We start from the raw sequence: 20,407 nt of genomic DNA, 5'->3' as shown, positions 1-20,407 counted from the left end.
GATTATTCCACATCTTAGTATTGTGAATAATGCTGCAATAAACATGGGGAGTCCAGATAGTATTTGACATACTGATTTCATTTCCTTTAGATATGTACCTAGAGATGGAATTACTGGATCATATGGTAGTCCTCTTTTTAATTTTGGGGGGAACGTCCATACTGTTTTCATAATAGCTGTACTCATGTATACTCTCACTACGAGTGTGCAAGAGTTCTCTTTTCTCCACATCCTTGCCAACACTTGTGTTTTGTCTTGTTGGCAGTAGCCATTCAACAGGTGTGGGGTGATATTTTTGTTTGGTTTGTTTTTTTGAGACAGAGTCTTTTTCTGTCACCCAGGCTGGAATGCAGTGGCACAATTTTGGCTCACTGCAACCTCAAGCTTCCAGGCTCCAGCAACTCTCATGCATCAGCTTCCCGAGTAGCTGGGATTACAGGCCTGCACCAGCATAGCTGGCTAATGTTTGTAAGTTTAGTAGAGATAAGGTTTTGCTGCATTGCCCAGGCTGGTCTTGAACTCCTGGCCTCAAGTGATCTGCCCACATTGGCTTCCCAAAGTGCTGGGATTAAAAGCATGAGCCACTGCTTCCAGCCTGTGAGATGAAGTTTGATTGTAGTTTCTTTTTTGTTTCTTTTTAGGCTGAGTCTCATTTTGTTGCCCAGGCTGGAGTGCAGTGGTGCAACCTTGGCTCACTGCAAGCTCCGCCTCCCAAGTTCAAGCAATTATCATGCCTCAGCCTCCTGAGTAACTGGGACTACAGGCGCATGCCACCATTCCTGGCTATTTTTTTTTTGTAATTTTAATAGAGACGGGATTTGACCGTGTTGGCCAGGCTGGTCTCGAAATCCTGACCTCAGGTGATGTGCCCGCCTTGGCCTCCCAAAGTGCTGTGAATACAAATGTGAGCCACTGCACCCAGCCTGATTGTAGTTTTGATTTGCATTTCCAACATAATTAGTGATGGTAAGCATTTTTTCATATATTAATATTTATTGGCTATTTGTATGTCTTCTTTTGAGAAATGTCTATTCAGGTCCTTTGGCCATTTTCTAATTGAGTTAGTTGTTTTCTTGCTATTGAGTTGTTGGAGTTATTTCTCTATTTTGAATATTAACTTCATAGCACATATGTGGTTTGTAAACCTTTTCCCCCATTCCATAGGTTGGTTCGTCATTCTGTTCATTCCTTCCTTTGCAATGCAGATGCTTTTAATTTGATGCAGTCTTATTTGTCTATTTTTGTTTGTTTTTTTTTTTTTTTGCTTGTGCTTCTGGGGTCGTATTAAGAAAAATCATTCCTCAGACCAATGTCAAGAAACTTTCCTTATGTTTTTTTTTTTTTTTTTTTCCAGGAGTTTTAGGTCCTACACTTAAGTCTTTAATCTGTTTGAGTTTATGTTTGTATATACTAATAACATGAGATAAGGGTCCAGCTTCATCCTTCTGCATTGTGGATAGTCAGTTTTCCCAACACTATTTGTTGAGGAGACTGCCTTTTACTCACATTGTGCATTATTGGCACTTTTGTGGAACATCAATTGACCATAGATGTGTAGATTTATTTCTGGTCTATCTATTCTGTTCTATTAGTCTATATGTCTGTTTTCATGGGCAATTTTTAAAGGAGAGGATCACAGCGAAGTATTCCTTGTAATTAGAATATAATATGATGATTGCAATTACGAGGTTCTGCACAATGCTGAACATATGATTAGCTTTGCCTTAAAGGATAATTAGGTGGGTAAGATGAGATAAAGGCAATATGTTATATAAAAACATGTTTAAAAGCATGGAGATGTAAATGTATATGTGTCTTCAGAAGCATGATTTACAATTCACCATGGCTACAATGAGACTAGCATGTGAAGCATGATATTGATTTAATGATATTTCTGACCCAGGATTATGATTCCAGGTACAAATATATCCCAATGCCCTAGACTTCCAAACCTAATGCAATACTGCAAGACTGTAAGTTCCGTGAGAGCAGGGAATGTGTCACTGTCTTGCGTATCCTAATGTCTCACAACATGCTTAGTCTCCGTAGTTCTAGAGTTATATTTCCGGTTCTCGCTTACCTGGTCTGTGAGAGCCTTTCTGTGATGAGCAAAGACACTTTGAAGGCACTGCTCTATAATCAGCTGTGTCCTGTGTGTATGACAGCACTGTTAACATGTACTTAACAATCTGGAGATTTTGAGAAAAAGTGGGATTTTTTTTTTTGTCTTTTTCCTTCATCTGGCGTTGATTACTTCAGATATTCTGATTAGGATAGATCAGGGACTATTCGCAAATATTAAGAATCTTCATCTTCAAGGAAATTGAAGGTTGGTTAGTACTACAGGTTCAAGGCTAGGGAAAGGATCTTTCTCATAAAATAGATACATTTCAAATAACAGGCTCTTTTTCCTGTGGGCAGAGAAAACCACCTTGTTTAAGTAAAGCAACTTGATCTCTTCAAGAAATTAAAAGATGTTTCTTTTTAAAATTATCTTTTATTTAGCAATGTAATACTTTAAAAGTACTTCTGAATATGGATTACAATCAAGTCAGTTGGAGTATCTATATTCAGTCTTAACGCTGGTTTAAACATGAGTCACAAATGTACTTTGTAGAACTCTGGCATGATGCACACTAGCATTATCATTTGTTTTTTTCTCTAGGATATTTGCATTAGTTAAGGGGAAATATTTCTATTAAAAATGTAATATAGCAGACAGCAGTCATACAAACAAATTATATAAAAAATACAAATAAATAAAAACTTATAGTACTTGGGGGAAACTATTATCGTTTTGAGGCCAAACATCCCATTCTCCTCTATTCTTTTATCGACCTTGTTACCAGTATGTGTACTTAGGTCCTCAAGACCAAGGTAACCTTTGTTTTTCTCATAAAATATAAGAGACAAATAACTTATATTTCAAGTTGACATTATTTCCCTGTAGAAAACCACATTTTTACTCAATCTCTAAATTTTGAATCTGGATTGCTATAATCACCATATTTAGTATTTTTGAATCAAGACACATATAGAATAACCCTAGGGAAGCTTTATGAAGCCTTTTCGATTTCAAGGCAAACAGCATTTCAAAGACAAGGCTACCTTTCTGGAGTTAAAACAACTTTTTAACATAAATGGGCGTAATCTGGTCTGGAAAGGGAACAGTGTGTTGTCAACATCAAAAGAATGTGGCCTTTCCAAGATGAGGCCCATTTAAAGTCATTTCTTAAAGTAAGTCCCATTTATAATGAGGTTAAAAGCAGTTAGTATGTTGTTATGTGGGTTTTGCTGCATAGATTTAGATTTGGCATAATCAGAAATTCTAATCGTAAGAGGCCAAGAGAACATTATAATTGCAGAAGAGGGAGGACCACCATGTGTCAAAGTCTCAGAAGGGAAGTGGGGATTTATCACATCAGTGGTGAGACAGGTGATAGATGAACAGGGTGGTTTAGTGTCACTGCAGTGAATTTAGTGAGAAAATGAAGGACAGCCTTTGGGGGGTGGTCTTAAAAAGAGTTGGGAATTTATGAACTAAAATCTGTGTTATAATGGCATTTATCTTAGGAATCTTACTATTACTTCTGTTATAGCCACAGCCTCATAGATGAGTCCAGTCAGTATTTTAATAAAAACCTTTCAAGCCAATTGGATGTGCATTACCTCCTTGAACTTCTGCACAGCTGCAGGCATTCCAAATGTCAGGTTTATGTCTGTGTGTTCCATGAAGGTAAAGATCTCATTACACATTAAGTTTTTCTTTCTGTTAATAGAAATATTTGTGAAGTAACGTGTGAACAAAATTAGATTTGTTTTCTTTATTCTTGAACCTACATACCTCCATCTGTACTTAATTATGTGTTGTGAATGTTCAGAGGCAGTCATGGTGAAGAGCAAAAGCCCCAAGGAGAAGACTAAGAAGCCTGTTTTTGCTGCTATCTTTTCTTGTCCCAGGTATTTAAGAAACACAGATTTGTAAGGTGAGCATATTGGATTAGCAAGAGATAAATTTGAAGGTCCTTCTTGTTCTAGCATTCCATGAAATAAGAAAGGGACTATGACTCTATTTTATACCTTTAATGAAAAATAAGATCAAATCTATAAAATAACAGTAGCAACCAAACGTAAATCATAAACATGTCAAAACATTAGCATGTAATATAAAGTAGTAGGTAGATTTACTGATTTTTGTTATATTTATGTCATCATGCATGTATATTCTATATCTACATATCTGATATAAAAATTATACTGTCTCTCTGCCTTCGCTGAAAATACTTTATTTGATACCCGTTAGGATGGTTATTGTAAAAAAAAAAGAAGAAAAAAACAAGTGTTGGTGAGGATGGGGAGAAATTGGAACCTTTGCACATTGCTGGGGATAATATAAAATGATACAGCCACTGTGGAAAATGGATTGGCAATTCATAAAAAAGTGGTATATAGAATTACCACATTATCTAGCAATTCTACCTCTCGGTGTATGCTCAAAATAAATACAAGCAGAGATTCAAACAGATATTTGTAGACCAAGGTTCATAGCAGCATTATCCACAATAACCGAAATATGAAAGCAGCCCAAGTGTTCATTGACAGATGAATGGAAAAACAAAATGTAATGTGTATACAGTGGAACAAAATGTGATGTATTTACAATATTCAATCTTTAAAAGTAAGTAAATTATGACAGATGCTTACAACGTGGGTGAACCTTGAAGACATCCTAAGTAAAATAAGCCAGTCACAAAAGGACACTTACTGTAATACTCCAGTTATATCGGGTACCTAGAGTAATTAAATTCACAGAGACAGAATGCAGAATGTAGAATGCTTGAGGGAAGGGGAAGGAATGGGAAACTAGTGTTTAATGGGTACAGAGTTTTCACTGGTGAAGATAAAAAAGTTACTAAGTGGTAATTGTTGCACAACAATGTAAATATACTTCTTGCCACAAAACTGTGCACTTAAGTGATTAAAATAGTACATATTATGTTATGTATACTTTACCACAGTAAAATATTCTATTAACATAAAAAATAATTAATATAGAAGTTCCAATTATACTTTGGAAACTGAGTCACTTTAGTTGGCTTCCTTTTCTGACTACATTTTTAGGCAATTTACGTTTCTACTTTTTCATTATAATGGAATCCATTGCCAGAAAGTAAGAGAAATAGATGCCGCATAAGCAAAAGTTGCAAATGCTGTCTATACCATAGCTCCAAAGTAGGATGTAGGCTTGAGGTAGTTGCAAAAACCAAAAAAAAAAAAACAAGTCAGGAGGAGAGTTTTGGCAATCAGAAGCAGAGGGACCATGGATTTTACAGAAGGATCGAGAGGGTTTTTGTGAATTATGTGTTTTACTTTTAGATTCTCTTTCTTCAGCCGTAAAATGGGAGACTCATCAGACACTGTTTATAGTTTTTGAATCAGTTTGAATCATCATACAACCCTCATTAATTCAGTTCAGCATTTTGATTCTCCCTCTAGATTGCAAGATCCTTTGGAATATAATTGATGCTATTTTTATTCCTAAATTCCTTGTCATTTACGGTAATAATTTATTAATAATGTATAAATGAAGGCAAACTGTAACACAGTGCTCGTTTTATCAGAATGTGCAGTTTAGAGAAATATTGATTTGCTTATCAGCCAAACAACTGATATATATCTTAGCTGATAAGTTGAACTATCCAATTCAGGAAAAATATTCAAAGATTTTGTTAATGTACAAGTGCAGAATAAAACACCAATTTTGGTGAATTGAACCTGCAACAAAATAACAATCCATAGAGAAAGATAAGATAATTAAAGCATAATAGCAGTCAACATTTTATTTAGCATTTACTAAGTGCCAGACTCTGTATTAAGCACTTTTTATGAATTCTCTTATTTACATTTTGCAATGAATTTTGAGATATGTATTTTAATTTTAAAGGTGAAAGAATCCAAAGATACAAAGTTAAATGATTTTCCCAAGACCAAAGTAACTATTTGATTAATAGTTTAAACCCAGAGAATTGAATCCATGACCTACAGTGTTTTAAAACCAATGTACATTTCTTAACTGGGGTGGCATGAGAAGCAGAAGACCAGAAAGTTCTGACTTTGGGTAAACATTGGGCCACTCCGCACATGTAACTTCTTAACTCAAAGATTTGTGCTAACTCTAAAATGACTGTTGATGAGATCCTTATTAGTGGTCACAGATTTCACAGCTTTTTTTTTCTGTTTTCCTTTTTAAGGAGTGAACATTTTAATGGTTTCAGTAGTGAAATAGCCATTTAAGGTTTATTAAGAGCATCTGTAAGTCTGTGGCTTTTTGTGGAATGCTATGGGAACAGATACATATTTAAAATAAAAGTGACATGCCTATTTCTGTAAAAGAGGAGCTAAAGTATTTCTGTAGGAAAAAGATCTATTTTTTTAAACAGATAGTTAAAAGTAACTTTTTCAATAAAATAAAACGATTTAACTTTTTAAAGTACGTGATTTAGTTATTCATGCCAAAAAAATTAAGTATACATGAGTTCTCATTTTAAGTGCTCATGTGAAAATATTTCTCCTTGCAAAGCTTGCTTTACAGGTGTTCCTGTAACATGGGGCCAGCCTTGTATGTAGCTTTTCAATGTGCTAGACATACACAATGTGTATAATACCACTGACCAGGTGTATACTCATTGGTAATTACTGTCTAGCCTCTTTAGCTCTCTTGGTTTTAGTGTACTACTAATGAGATCTAGCTCATCACTTCATTCCTCCAAAGGTCATGTAGCTCTAAACAAACAAAGCATAGCTGCACAGAGCCATCCTCCACACCTTTAATGCAATTTAACTCTTGTCCATATGTGTTATGTTGATTTGGGCAAGAGAGTCTCTGTTGTGGAAACAAAAGAAATGAAATAAAATAAATAAGGATCATCACCCCCGCTCCCACCAGGCAACTCAAAATATAGGCCCTGATTCACCAATACTATTTTTACCTTATTTCTGCATTATTTGATAAAGCCATCAGTTTAATCATTATGTTCTATTTCTGAAGTTGTTTCATTGAAGAATAACAGACACATAGAAAAAGAAAACACCGTGAATACACATCTCAATAATTCATCATGAAGAAAGTATTCTCATTTAACCATCTCCAAGGTATGCATGATAATGATTTCTAATATTATAGTCTGTTTTTCCCTAGTGTTTGGCTCTAATAATAAGTGTATACTCACATTTTTGTTGGTATATACTAGGAAATAGGAATTGCTGCGTCACGTTGCAGGTTCAGACTCAGTTTTAAAACATAATAACAAACGATATTGCAGCATTGGTTGTTTAATTTTACACTCCTACTACAGGGTAGGAGAGTTTCCATCACTCATATCCTTGCCAACCTTCTTATGAGTAACGTAAGGCTGAGTTTTATTATTGTATCAATATGACACATACTTTCTTTTAATTTGGGACATTTCATACCTTTACATTCAATATAGTTACTGATATGTTATGATATAAATCTGTAATCTCTGTCTTTGCTTCATATATCATTCACCTACCTTTTCCTCTGGCTAAGGAGTGTCAAACTCTATGTTTTGCTTCCTTGCCTTTGTCTTTCCATCTCCTTTTCTAGCTTCATCAAGGGTCCTAGGGAAAAAGCACCCCCATATATATATATATATTTTTAATTCAGCAACTCAGACTTTATTTCAGATCTTCTGAAAAAAAAAAAAAAACAAAACCCTGCATAACAGGATCTCCAGTTTATTGTACACATTAAAATTTGAGAACACATAATTTTTATAAGCATTTGGTGCCTTTTGTGTGCTAGGCATTTCATAAACCTTATCTCATTTTCTCTTCAAAGAATTTTACATGGCAGAGAAAGAGGATAAGAGAAGAAAAAAAAAGAGAGGGAGAGGCAATAAGTCAAGTAACATGGTCAAGGTCAGGTTCACAGATGTTAAAGAAGGCAGTATGACCTAGTTTGTTTAATTCTAAAGTCTGTACAATTTTCAGAGGATCCCATGGTCTTTTTTGTTGGTAGATTGCTTACATCTACTTTGTAAATATAAAAAAGATACAAAATAATCATAAAGCTAATAAATTTTATAATTTTAGTTAACAAATGACTGTTTCTTTCTCTAAGAATATTTAATTACAAATCCATCCCATCAGAAAACCTATGTATCTATACACACATATACATGCAGATATGCACAATGTATATAACTATGTATAAAATATGTATGTGTGTATACCTATAACATATACATATACATATAATTTGGAATGTTTCCCCTTTCATTGTATATATTTATATATATATGTATACTGTCAAGTGTACACATATAGGATTTAGAATGTATTTTCTTTCTCTTTCTATTTTTTTATTTCCAACTTTTATTTTAAGTTCGGGGGTACATGTGCAGGATGTGCAAGTTTGTTACATAGGTAAAACTGTGCCATGGTGCTTTCCTGCACAGATTATCCCATCACTCAGGTATTAAGCCAAGAATCCACTAACTGTTCTTCCTGATCCTCTTCCTCCTCCCTCCCACCCCCCACTCTTCAACGGCCTCAGTGTGTGTTGTTCCCCACCATATATTCCATGTGTTCTCATAATTTAGCTCCCACTTATAAATGAGAATGTGTGGTGTTTGGTTTTCTGTTCCTGCATTAGTTTGCTAAGGATAATGGCCTCCAGCTCCATTCATGTCCCTGAAAAAGACATAATCTCATTCCTTTTTAGGGCTACGTAATATTCCATGATATATATGTACCACATTTTCTTTATCCATTCTATCACTGATTGGGATCTAGGCTGATTCCATGCCTTTTCTATTGTGAATAGTGCTGCAGTGAACACACACATGCATATGTCTTTGTAATAGAATGGTTTATATTCCTCTGGGTATATACCTAGTAATGGGATTTCTGAGTTGAATGATATTCCTATCTCTAGGTCTTTGAGGAATTGCCACACTGATTGAACTAATTTACACTTCCACCAACAGTGTAAAAGTGTTCCCTTTTCTCCACAACCTGACCAGCATCTCCACAACCTAACCAGCATCTGTTATTTATTTATGACTTTTTAATAAAAGTCTTTCTGACTGGTGTAAGATGGTATCTCATTGTGGTTTTGATTTGCATTTCTCTAATGATCAGTGATGCTGAGTTTTTTCTTCATATGTTTTTTGACCACATGTATGTCTTCTTTTGAAAAGTATCTGTTCATCACCTTTATTCACTTTTTAATGAGATCTTTTTTAAAAAAATTGTTTAAGTTCCTTTGTAGATTCTGGACATTGGACCTTTGTCAGATGGATGGATTACAAAAATTTTCTCCCATTCTGTAGGCTGTCTTTTCACTCTGTGGACAGTTTCTTTTGCTGTTCAGAAGCTCTTTAGTTTAATTAGATCTCATTTGTCAAATTTTGCTTTTGTTGCACCTGCCTTTGGCATCTTTATCATGAAATCTTTGCCAGTGCGTATCTTGTGAATGGTATTGCCTAGATTTTCTATTAGGGTTTTTATAGTTTTGGGTCTTACATTTAAGTCTTAAATGCATCTTGAGTTGATTTTTGTATATGGTGTAAGGAAGGGGTCCAGTTTCAATTTTCTCCATATGGCTAGCCAGTTCTCCTAGCACCATATATTAAATGGAGAATCCTTTCCCTGTTACTTGTTTTTGTCAGGTTTGTCAAAGAGCAGATGGTTGTAAGTGTGTGGTCTTATTTCTGGGTTGTGTATTCTATTCAACTCCATTGGTCTGTGTGTCTGTTCTTGAATGAGTACCATGCTGTTTTGATTATTTTAGCCCTGTAGTATAGTTTGAAATCAGGTAGTGTGATGCCTCTGGCTTTGATCTTTTTGCTTAGAATTGCCTTTGCCATTTATGCTGTATGTTGGTTCTGTATGAATTTCAAAATAGTGTTTTTCTAGGTCTGTGAAGAATGTCATTGGTAGTTTGATAGGAATACCATTGAATCTCTAAATCGCTTCGGGCAGTATAGCCATTGAAATGAGAGTGATTCTTCCTACCCATGAGCATGGAATGATTCTTCACTTGTTTGTGTCATTTCTGATTTCTTTTAGCAGTGGTTTATAGTTCTCCTTGAATAAGTCTTTCCCTTCCCTTGTTAGCTGTATTCCTAGGTATTTTATTCTTTTTGTGGCGGTCATGAATGGGAATACATTTGTGATTTGGCTCTCAGCTTGCCTGAAGAGCCTAAGAAAATGCTGGTGATTTTTACACATTGATTTTGTATCCTGAGATTTTTTGAAGTTGTTTATAAGTTTAAAAAGCTTTTGGGGTGAGATGATGGGGTTTTTTAGATACAGGATTATGTCATCTTCAAACAAAGATAATTTTACTTCCTCACTTCCTAATTGAATACCCTTTATTTCTTTCTCTTGCATAATTTCCTTGGCCAGAACTTCCAATACTATTTTGAATAAGAGTGGTGAGAGAGGACTTCCTTGCCTTGTGCTGGTTTTCAAGGGGAATGTTTCCAGCTTTTGCTCATTCAGTATGATATTGGCTGTGGGTTTGTCATATATGGCTCATTATTTTGAAGTATGTTCCTTCAATACCTAGTTCATTGAGAGTTCTTAACATTAAGGGATGTTGAATGTTATCAAAGGTCTTTTCTGCATCTATTGAGATAATCATGAGGTTTTTATCTTTAGTTCTGTTTGTGTGATGAATCACATTTGTTGATTTGCATATTTTGAACCAACATGGCATTCTGGGGATGAAGCCTACTTGATTGCAATGGATAAGCTTTTGATGTGTTGCTGGATTTGGTTTGCCAGTATTTTGTTGAGAATTTTTGCATTGATATTCATCAAGGATATTCACCTGAGGTTTTCTTTTTTTGTTGTATCTCTGCCAGGTTTTAGTATCAGGATGATGCTTGCCTCATAGAATGAGTTAGGGAGGAGTGCCTTCTACTGAAATTGTTGGAACAGTTTCAGTAGGAATGCTATCAGCTCTTCTTTGTACCTCTGGTGGAATTCAGCTGTGAATCTGTCTGGTCCCGAGGATTTTTTGGTTGGTAGACTATTTTACTGCCTCAATTTTAGAACTCATCATTGGTCTATTCGGGCATTCAATTTCTTCCTAGTTCAGTCTTGGGAGGGTGTATGTGTCCAGGTATTTATCAATTTCTTTTAGATGTTCTAGTTTATGTTCATAGCGGTGTCTATAATATTATCTGATGGTTGGTTGTATTTCTGTAGGGTCAATAGTAATATCTCCCTTATTATGTCTGATTGTGTTTATTTGGAGCTTCTCTCTTTTCTTCTTTTATTAGTCTAGCCAGCAGTCTATTTTATTCATTTTTTCAAAAACCAGCTTCTGGATTCATTGATCTTTTGAAGGGCTATTTGTGTGTCCATCTCCTTCAGTTCAGTTCTGATCTTGGTTATTTCTTGTCTTCTGCTAGCTTTGGGGTTTTCTTGCTCTTTGTCCTCTAGTCCTTTTAGTTGTAATGTTACAGTGTTAACTTGAGATATTTGTAGCTTTTCAATGTGGGCATTTAGTGTAATAAATTTCCCTCTTAATACTATGTTAGCTGTGTCCCAGATATTCTGGTTCATTGCCTCTTTGTTCTCATTAGTTTCAAAGAACTTGATTCTGCCTTAATTTCACTATTTACCCAAAAGTCATTTAGGAGCAGGTTGTTCAATTTCCATGTAGTTCTAACATTTTGCGTTAATTTCTTAATCTTGAGTTCTAATTTGGTTGTGCTGTGGTTCAAGAGGCTGTTTGTTATTATTTCAGTTCTTTTGCATTTGCCAAGGAGTGTTTTACTTCTGATTCTGTGATCGAATTTAGAGTAAATGCCATATGGCAATAAGAAGAATGCATATTCTTTGTTTTAGGGTGGAGATTTCTGTAGATATCTATCAGGTATACTTGATCCAGAGCCAAGGTCAGGTCCTGAAGTGTATTTGTTAATTTTCTGTCTTGATGATCTAATATTATCAGTAGGGTGTTAAAGTCTCTGATATGGTTTGACTGTTTCCCCTTTCAAATTTTATCTCGAATTGTAGTCTCCACATGTCAAGGGAAGAAGTTGGTGGGAGGTGACTGGATCATGAGGGCAGTTTCCCCCATGCTTTCTCATGATAGTGTGGGAGTTCTCATGAGATCTGATGATTTTAAAAGTGGCAGTTTCCCCTTTGCACTCTTTCCTGCCACCATATAAAACGTGCCTTGCTTCCCAGTCACCTTCTGCCTTGACTGTAATTTTCCTGAGACCTCCCAAGCCATGTGGAACTGTGACTCAATTAAATGTCCTTTCTTTATAAATTAGTCAGTCTCAGATAGTATTTTTATAGCAGTATAATAATGAATTAATACAGACAATTGGTACCAAGATTGTGGGACACTGCTATAATGATAATCTGAAAATGTGGAAGCAACTTTGAAACTGGGTAACAGTCAGTGGTTGGAATAGTTTGGAGGGCTCAGAAGAAGACAGGAAGAAGAGGGGAAGTTTGGAACTTTGTAGAGCCTTGTTGAACAGCTTTGACCAAAATGCTGATAATGATATGGACAATGAAGTCCAGGCTGAGATGGTCTCAGATGGAGATATGGAACTTACTGGGACCTGGAACAAAGGTCATTATTGCTATGCTTTAGCAAAGGGACTGGTGGCATTTTGCCCCTATCCTAGCTGTTGATTTTTGAACTTGAGAGAGATGGTTTAAAATTTACTTAAGTTTAAAAGCAAGCAGATCATAAAAGTTTGGAAAATTTTCAGCTTGACTATATTGTCAAAAAGAAAAACCTATATTCTGGGGAGAAATTCAAGCTGGTTGCAGAAATTTACACAAGCAATGAGGAGTCAAATGGTAATAGCCAAGATAATGGGGAAAATGTCTCTAGGGAATATCAGAGATCTTTGAGGCAGCCCCTTCCATCACAGACTTAGAGGCCTAGGAGAGAAAAATAGTTTCATGGACTGGGCCCAAAGTCTCACTGCTCTGTGCATCTTAGGGACTTGGTGCCCTGCATCCTAGCTACTTCAGCTCCAGCCTTGGCTAAAAGGGGCCAATGTACAGCTCAGGTCATTGCTTTAAAGAGTGCAGACCCCAAGCCTCGGTGGCTTCCACATAGTGTTGGGTCTGCAGGTATGCAGAAGACAATAGTTGAGCTTTGGGAACCTTCTGCCTAGATTTCAGAGGATGTATGGAAATGCCCTGATATCCAGGAAGAAGTCTGCTGCAGGGGCAGAGCCCCCTTGTAGAACCTCTGCTAGGACAGCATGGAAGGGAAATGTGGGGTCAGAATCCCCACACAGAGTCCCCACTGGGGCACTGCCTAATGGAGCTGTGAGAAGAGGGCCACCATCTTCCAGACCCCAGAATGGTAGATCCACCAACAACTTTCACTGTGCGCCTGGAAAAGTCACAGGCACTCAACTTCAGCACATCGAAGCAGCTGCTGTGTGCATACCCTGCTAAGCCACAGGGACAGAGTTGCCCAAGGCTGTGGAAGCCTACTCACTTGCGTCAGTGTGCCCTGGATGTGAGACATGGAGTCAAAGGAAATTTTGAAGCTTTGTGATTTAATGACTACCCAGCAGGATTTCAGACTTCTGTGGGGCCTGTGACCCCCTTTTTTTTTGGTCCAATTTCTACCATTTGGAATGGAAACATTTACCCATTGCCTGTACCCCCACTGTATCTTGGAAGTAACTAACTTGCTTTTGACTTTACAGACTCATAGACAGAAGGGACTTGACTTGTCTCAGATGAGAGTTTGGACTTAGACTTTTGAGTTAATGATGGAATGAGTTAAGACTTTGGGAAACTGCTGAGAAGGCATTATTGATTTTGAAATGTGAAAAGGACATGAGATTTGGGAGGGACCAGGGGCAGAATGATATGGCTTGGCTCTGTGTCCCCACCCAAATCTCATCTCAAATTGTAATCCCCACATGTTGAGAGAGGGACCTGGTGGGAGGTGATTGGATGAGGGAGGAAGTTTTCTTCATGATGTTCTCATGATAGTGAGGGTGTTCTGACAAGATCTGGTTGTTTAGTAAAAGTCTAGCATTTCCCCTGTCTCTCTTGCCACCATGTAAAATGTGCCTTGCATTGGGATTTATACCTGATGTAAATGACGAGGTGATGGGTGCAGCACGCCAACATGGCACAAGTATACATATGTAACAAACCTGCACGTTATGCACATGTACCCTACAACTTAAAGTATAATAATAATAAATAAATTAAAAAAAAAAGAATAGAATCAGCATTTGATTGGTCTGCCTTGGGAAAAAAAAAAAAATGTGCCTTGCTTCCCATTTACCTTCTGCCATGATTGTAATTTTCCTGAGACTTCCCTAGCCATGTGGAACTGTGAGTCAATAAACCTCCCTTCTCTAAATTACCCAATCTCAGGTAGTATCTTTATAGCAGTGTGAAAACCGACTAATACAGTCTCCCACTATTATTGTGTGGAAGTCTAAGTCTCTGAAGGTCTCTAAGAACTTGCTTGATAAATCTGAGTGTTCCTATATTGGACGCATATATATTTAGGATAGTTATATCTTCTCTTTGAATTGAACCTTTTACCATTATGTAGTGCCCCCTTTGTCCTATTTTATTTTTGTTAATTTAAAGTCTATTTTGCCAGAAACTAGTATTGCAACCCCTGCTTTTTTTGGTTTTTCATTTGCCTGATAAATTTTCCTCCATCCCTTTATTTTGAGTCTATGTGTGTCTTTGCAATGTGAGCTGCATCTCTTAAAGATAGCATACCAATGGGTCATGATTCTTTATCCAGCTTGCCTCTCTATTTCTTTTAATTGGGCATTTAGCCCATTTACATTAAATGTTAGTATTTCTATTTGTGGATTTGATCCTGTCATCATAATGCTAGCTGGATATTTTGCAGACTTGTTTATGTGGGTGCTGCATAGTGTCACTGGTCTGTGTACTTCAATGTGTTTATGCAGTGGCTGGTAATAGATTTTCCTTTCTGTATTTAGTGCTTCCTTCAGGAACTCTTATAAGGCAGGGTTGGTGGTAACAAATTTCCTCAGCATTTGCTTGAGAATCTTATTTGTCCTTTGCTAATGAAACTTAGTTTGTCTGGATATGAAACTCTTAGTTGGAATTTCTTTTCTTTAAGAATATTGAATATTGGCCCCCAATCTCTTCTGACTTGTAGGGTTTCTGCCCACAGCTTCCTTTTGTTAAGGGTGGGGGTTCCCTTGGCTCAGTCACTCCTGAGTGGGCGGGCGCCCTGCCCTGCTTTTCCCTGTTGTACATGGATTGAGTTGTTTCCCTGATCAGTTCCAATGTGAGTACCTGTATATTTCAGTTAAAGATACTGTATTTACCTGCCCCTTTCATTCCTCTCCTGAGTGCCACACAAGGTAGCTGCTTCTAATCAACCTTCTTGGCCCTGACCCCTCCTTTCTTTCTTTTAAGACATTATAATTAAAAAGCCAATAAGTCATAAATACTTATTTTAAATACCTTCTGAGATAAAAAATTTTAATATAAAAGTAAGGATTACTTTTTTTTTCTTTTTCCTTTTTTCATTTTTATTTTTATTTTTTGAGACAGAGTCTCACACTGTTGCCTGCGCTGGAATGCAGTGGTGCAATCTCGGCTTACTGCCTGGGCTGGAATGCAGTGGTGCGATCTCGACTTACTTCAATCTCCGCTTCCTGTGTTAAAGGGGTCCTCTTGCCTCAGCCTCCCAAGTAGCTGGGATTACAGGTGCCCACCACCATGTCCAGCTAATTTTTTGTATTTTTAGTAGAGACAAGGTTTCACCATGTTGGCCAGGCTGATCTTGAACTCCTGACCTCATGATTTGCCCACCTTGGCCTCCCAAAAAGCTAGGATTTGTAATACAAAACTAAGGAGATTTCAGGAAATCTAACCATTTTTTTAAGTAATATTGACTTTATTTCTTAGAATATTTAAGTGTCTTTCACCATGAAAAATGTTAACAAAAATTAAATTATTTACTTGGTTTGGAATATATGATGTTGTAAAGGCCAGTATCTGAACATTGTCAGCATTAACCAGAATGCCCTGATTAATTTTAAATCTTTAAAAATACAATTAATGTTGAAATCTACCTTTTTCACATTCGCATTATACCTTTGCATAGTCACTTTTTTAGTATTTCAAATAATTATTTAAAAATCAATTCCAACACTACTATTTGTTTGCTATGTTGTAAACCTTAATATTTCCCAGATCTAATACTACATTTGACAGTGAAATAGTTGAATACCATTATAAACTTGATATGAAATATTTCAGATTTTGTTTTTCATTTTGAGTGCAGGCACCCATAGGGTATTGAAAGTTATCAGGGTATTCTTCCCACTCCAAGATCCAGGAAAGTAACACATCAATACAGGACAGGAGATGCTTCAGCATCAGAAATGCATGGGATAGGTATGTGTTCCCTGGGCTGATTTTGAGCCGTTCTTTGAGGACTGTATTGACTCTTCCTACCTTCCACTCCCCTGTGTGTCTGGCACATCAGTTTGCCCTTAGGTCCTTGCACTGAGTTTCTTTCCCTCAAGATTCCCTTTGCTGAAATTGTTACTGATTGTAATAAACATCCAGATGAGGTGGGCTGTGCTTTACCACTTGAAAGTATTTTCAGGTCAATTTTTTGTGATTTTTTAATAATGAAACCTTAATTTTACTATGTGCTTAGTGAACGTGAGATAAATATCAAAAAAGTATACCAAAATTTAAGGTTGGACCCGAGTCATTCATATTTAGGGATTTAGGGATGATTGAGACATGAGTTCAGCCTTTCCACAGAAAGAAAGTTATGCACAGTAGAAAATATAAAAACAGAAGGAAAAATAATTACTTTGTGCCTAGTTTTGCTAGCTATTGTGCATACATCATTTTATTTTACACAAAAACCCTCAAGGTAGTTACATCACCTCTATTTTATGGAGGAGTAAGTGGGCATTACAAAGGGCAAGGATCATAATTTACAACACCTGGTAAATTATGAGGATTTACCTCATATGGGTAAATGGGCCACAAGCTGAGGATTATAGGATCAAAACCCGGTGAGTCTCATTCCAAAGCCCCTCTTCTTTTCACACAAACATCTCACCCTGCCAGACTTGTAACTATTGGTGATATTTATGAATATACAGACAAATAGTAAAATAAATCTATGCCAGTAATTTTTTTCTAACTTGGTTTTTCTCCGTGCATGAGAAGCAGGATGGCATAATGGTAGATACATGCAATTTTGGTGGTCAGGCAAGCACAAATTTCAATCTTGACTCTAATATCTATTAATTACTTTCCCTCTAATAAGCATTAGAGTATTAAACTGAACTTGCTTCTGTGAGGCTCTGTTTTCTCGTATGTAGAATGGGAATAATAATGGTACCTAGATCGTAAGGTTGTTTAAGTTATAAATGAGATAATGAAAATTAAATGCTTAACAGTGTGTAGTAGAGAATAAGCTTGCAAAAATATTAGCTATAAGTCTTAGTACCTATTGTCAACTTTAACCATTTAAAAACTGCTTAAGGCAATCTGCCTATTATTGGCAGAAATTTAAAAACTAAGTCATAATTTATCACCATATTGTGTTTAAAAACATATTGTGATGAATTGGCAATCATCCTTAAACACATTTACCATCATTTAAAAAATAAATGGGGCCGAGTGCAGGGGCTCATACCTGTAGTATGAGGTTGAGGTAGGAAGATTGCTTGAGGCCAGGAGTTTGAGACCAGCCTGGACAACACAACGAGACCCTGTCTCTACTAAAATTTTAAAAATTACCAGGAATGGTGGCGTGTGCCTGTGACTACTCAGGAGACTGAGGCAGGAGTTTAAGGCTGCAGTGAGCTATGATCACACCACTGCACTCTAGCTGGGCAAAAGAGCTAGACTCTGTTTCTAAAAAAATAAAAATGTAAAACAATCTTTAAATTGTAAATAAAAGTATCAGTACAAGCACAATTGCAGTTGCTTATTATTAATGAACTTTAGACCAACAAAGAAAGGACTCAAAATGTCCATTTCCTTACATCTTTGCTTAAATTTTCCTGATTCTAATAAGGGTTATAAATTGTGAGTATTAATTGTGAAATCATTGTTAATAAAATCCAAGCACTTACATAAGATTTTGACCCACTTGTAATTGTTTGGTCTGGAACCTTCTGTAAAGTCATGCTGTGGGAGGAACCACAAGCACAATAGCTATAGCAATGAATTATAAATAAATAACTGTTGATATATGGAGAAAAGGAACTCATCAAGTTTAGCATTTTATTTCAGCTCAGTAGTGATACAATTTCAAACTGGTATCATTGACTAACATTGACTTTACTGGTTGTCATGACCACAGTTCCAAGCACTTACAGTTGTTTTCAGTCCAGTCAGCACTTTACAAAAGGGATAATTTTCTTATCATTGATTTTCATTTCTTTCTATTTCTTTTTCTTTGGCATGCTTTACCTGAGGCATGCATTCTGAAGGAAACTTCAGAAAGTGTCACCATTTCAATCTTACCTGGGTCACAAGCTGGAGTAGGAAGGAATATCGTAGTATTTCTAGTCTGTAGAAAAGAAAGACTACCAAATGTTTGGAAGGAATGGGAAGCCTAGTGGATCCAATTTAGCGTCACAATAAAAACATGTCATTGTACCCTCAAGATTAACTACCTAAGTAAAATATATTATATGTGAATAAGTATTTTTCCCCTCCACATGTGAATAACAGTCTTGTGGAAATGGTTTTTTCCCGTGCAACGAAGTACTTTTGAATTTATCAGAAATACTAAATACAGCAATTTTATGTCTAGTTTACATTTGTCACTTAACTACAGAAGAACCTTGTGAGTTGGAGAAGCTGTTACTCTGTCCTACATTGTTCTTATGAGAAACAATATGTTAAAAAGAATAGGGCTGTGTCTCAATAAAACTTTACTCAGGGGTATTGAATTTTTAATATCATATAATTTTCATGTGTCATAAATATTCTTTTAAAATGATTTTTCAACCATTTGAAAAAAATTCTTAGCTCATCTACCATACAAACACAGACAGTAGGCTGGATTTGGCCCATGGGCTGACCCCTGCACCACGTGACTGAATGGAAAAAATTGACATACTGTGATGTTGATGTATCTTACTCATACAAAGGTATCCTGGTGATTCCCTAAAAAGAATATTCCCAAACTCTCTCACTAACACTAACAGCTTAATATGCTAATGACTATTTGAAAAAGTAATTATTTGATAAAATATAATTAAATCATTTTGTGTATCTTATATAATCATAATGTGATGGAAAGTTAAGTATTTTTACTGTCTATATTTTCTAAGGATACTTATATATAATTTTTTGATTTACAAAGACTTAAATCCCAATTATTTTGTCATTAAAAATGTTGAATAATTTATGTCTATGTATTAAATAACTATAAGAATAGGTTTGTCTTACAACATAAAACTAATATGTTGCGAGATGTTTGACTGTTCATGGATGTTTTTAAATGCCTACTCTAGTTTTTAAGGTGTCAAGGAAGCTCATTTTTGAAAATTATCAGGTGGTGATGTTTCAAAAAGTCAATAAAGTCAATAAAGTAAGGTGAGGACCCAAACCTCATTCTTTAATCCCTTTGGGCCTTAGTGTCTTCAACAATTGAAAAACAAAAATGTCTGACTCATGATTTCATGGAGATTCTTTCTAAATGATGACATGCTAGAAACATATAAAGGATTAAAAAGGCTAGGATCATTATTTAAATAAAATACCAATCTTAAAGATCAAAAATTGTGGGTATATGTGTATGCTTTTTAAGTGGTTATTACATGAATTCAAAATTTGGAATTAAGTATGGAAGTAGAAATTTCTTTGAATGCATGTGTATTTGCCAGTATATGACATAAGATAGATGTGTATGTATTTACAAGGAGCTTTAATTTATATTTTTTAATATATAGTTTTAACAAATTTGCCTAAAAGTCTCTCATTTCTGTACTTTTGTCACAGAAAAAGATATAAAATTATGTGAAAGAATATGACCCAGTTTTTCAAATTAGCATTCATGAAGTTTGGTGGCTAAGTCTTAGCAGAACATATTGGAAATGTAGCTCTCATTGTTTACAACCTTTTCTATTCCTATGCTTTTTAATATCAGCATTTAGAAAGTCCCCAAGGATGCATTTATCTGCATTAAGAGGACCTAAAATCACACGGTTAGGTGACTGTCTTTTTTTCTTCTAAAGATTTATTGTCACAAAAGCAAGTTTATATTTTATTGCTGATCTAAATGATAAAATTAATGCATGCTCATTTTTTAAAAGTTGAAAACACTGAAGGATAAGAGAAGACAAAAATTCACACATTGTCCTACTAATCCAAACAAAATCAC

The 20,407-nt window shown here is 35.8% G+C and overlaps 1 long non-coding RNA gene across 2 annotated transcripts in view; it reads left to right on the top strand.

Annotated features, from left to right (window-relative positions):
• The window catches only part of LOC110742904, a 191,931-nt gene that overhangs the window by 155,026 nt on the left and 16,498 nt on the right, over positions 1-20,407 (top strand). The window contains exon 1 of one of the 2 annotated variants that reach the window (XR_002521174.2): positions 979-7,152. The exons of the other annotated variant lie outside the window; for it this stretch is intronic. This is a non-coding gene — a long non-coding RNA (uncharacterized LOC110742904). Of the gene's footprint in view, positions 1-978; positions 7,153-20,407 lie in introns of those variants that run through there. 2 annotated transcript variants of the gene reach the window in all.

Source organism: Papio anubis, chromosome 4, assembly GCF_008728515.1.
Source record: "Papio anubis isolate 15944 chromosome 4, Panubis1.0, whole genome shotgun sequence".
NCBI lineage: Eukaryota > Metazoa > Chordata > Mammalia > Primates > Cercopithecidae > Papio > Papio anubis.
The sequence above is the reverse complement of the archived record's forward strand: the minus strand, read 5'-3'. Positions and strand labels throughout refer to the sequence as shown.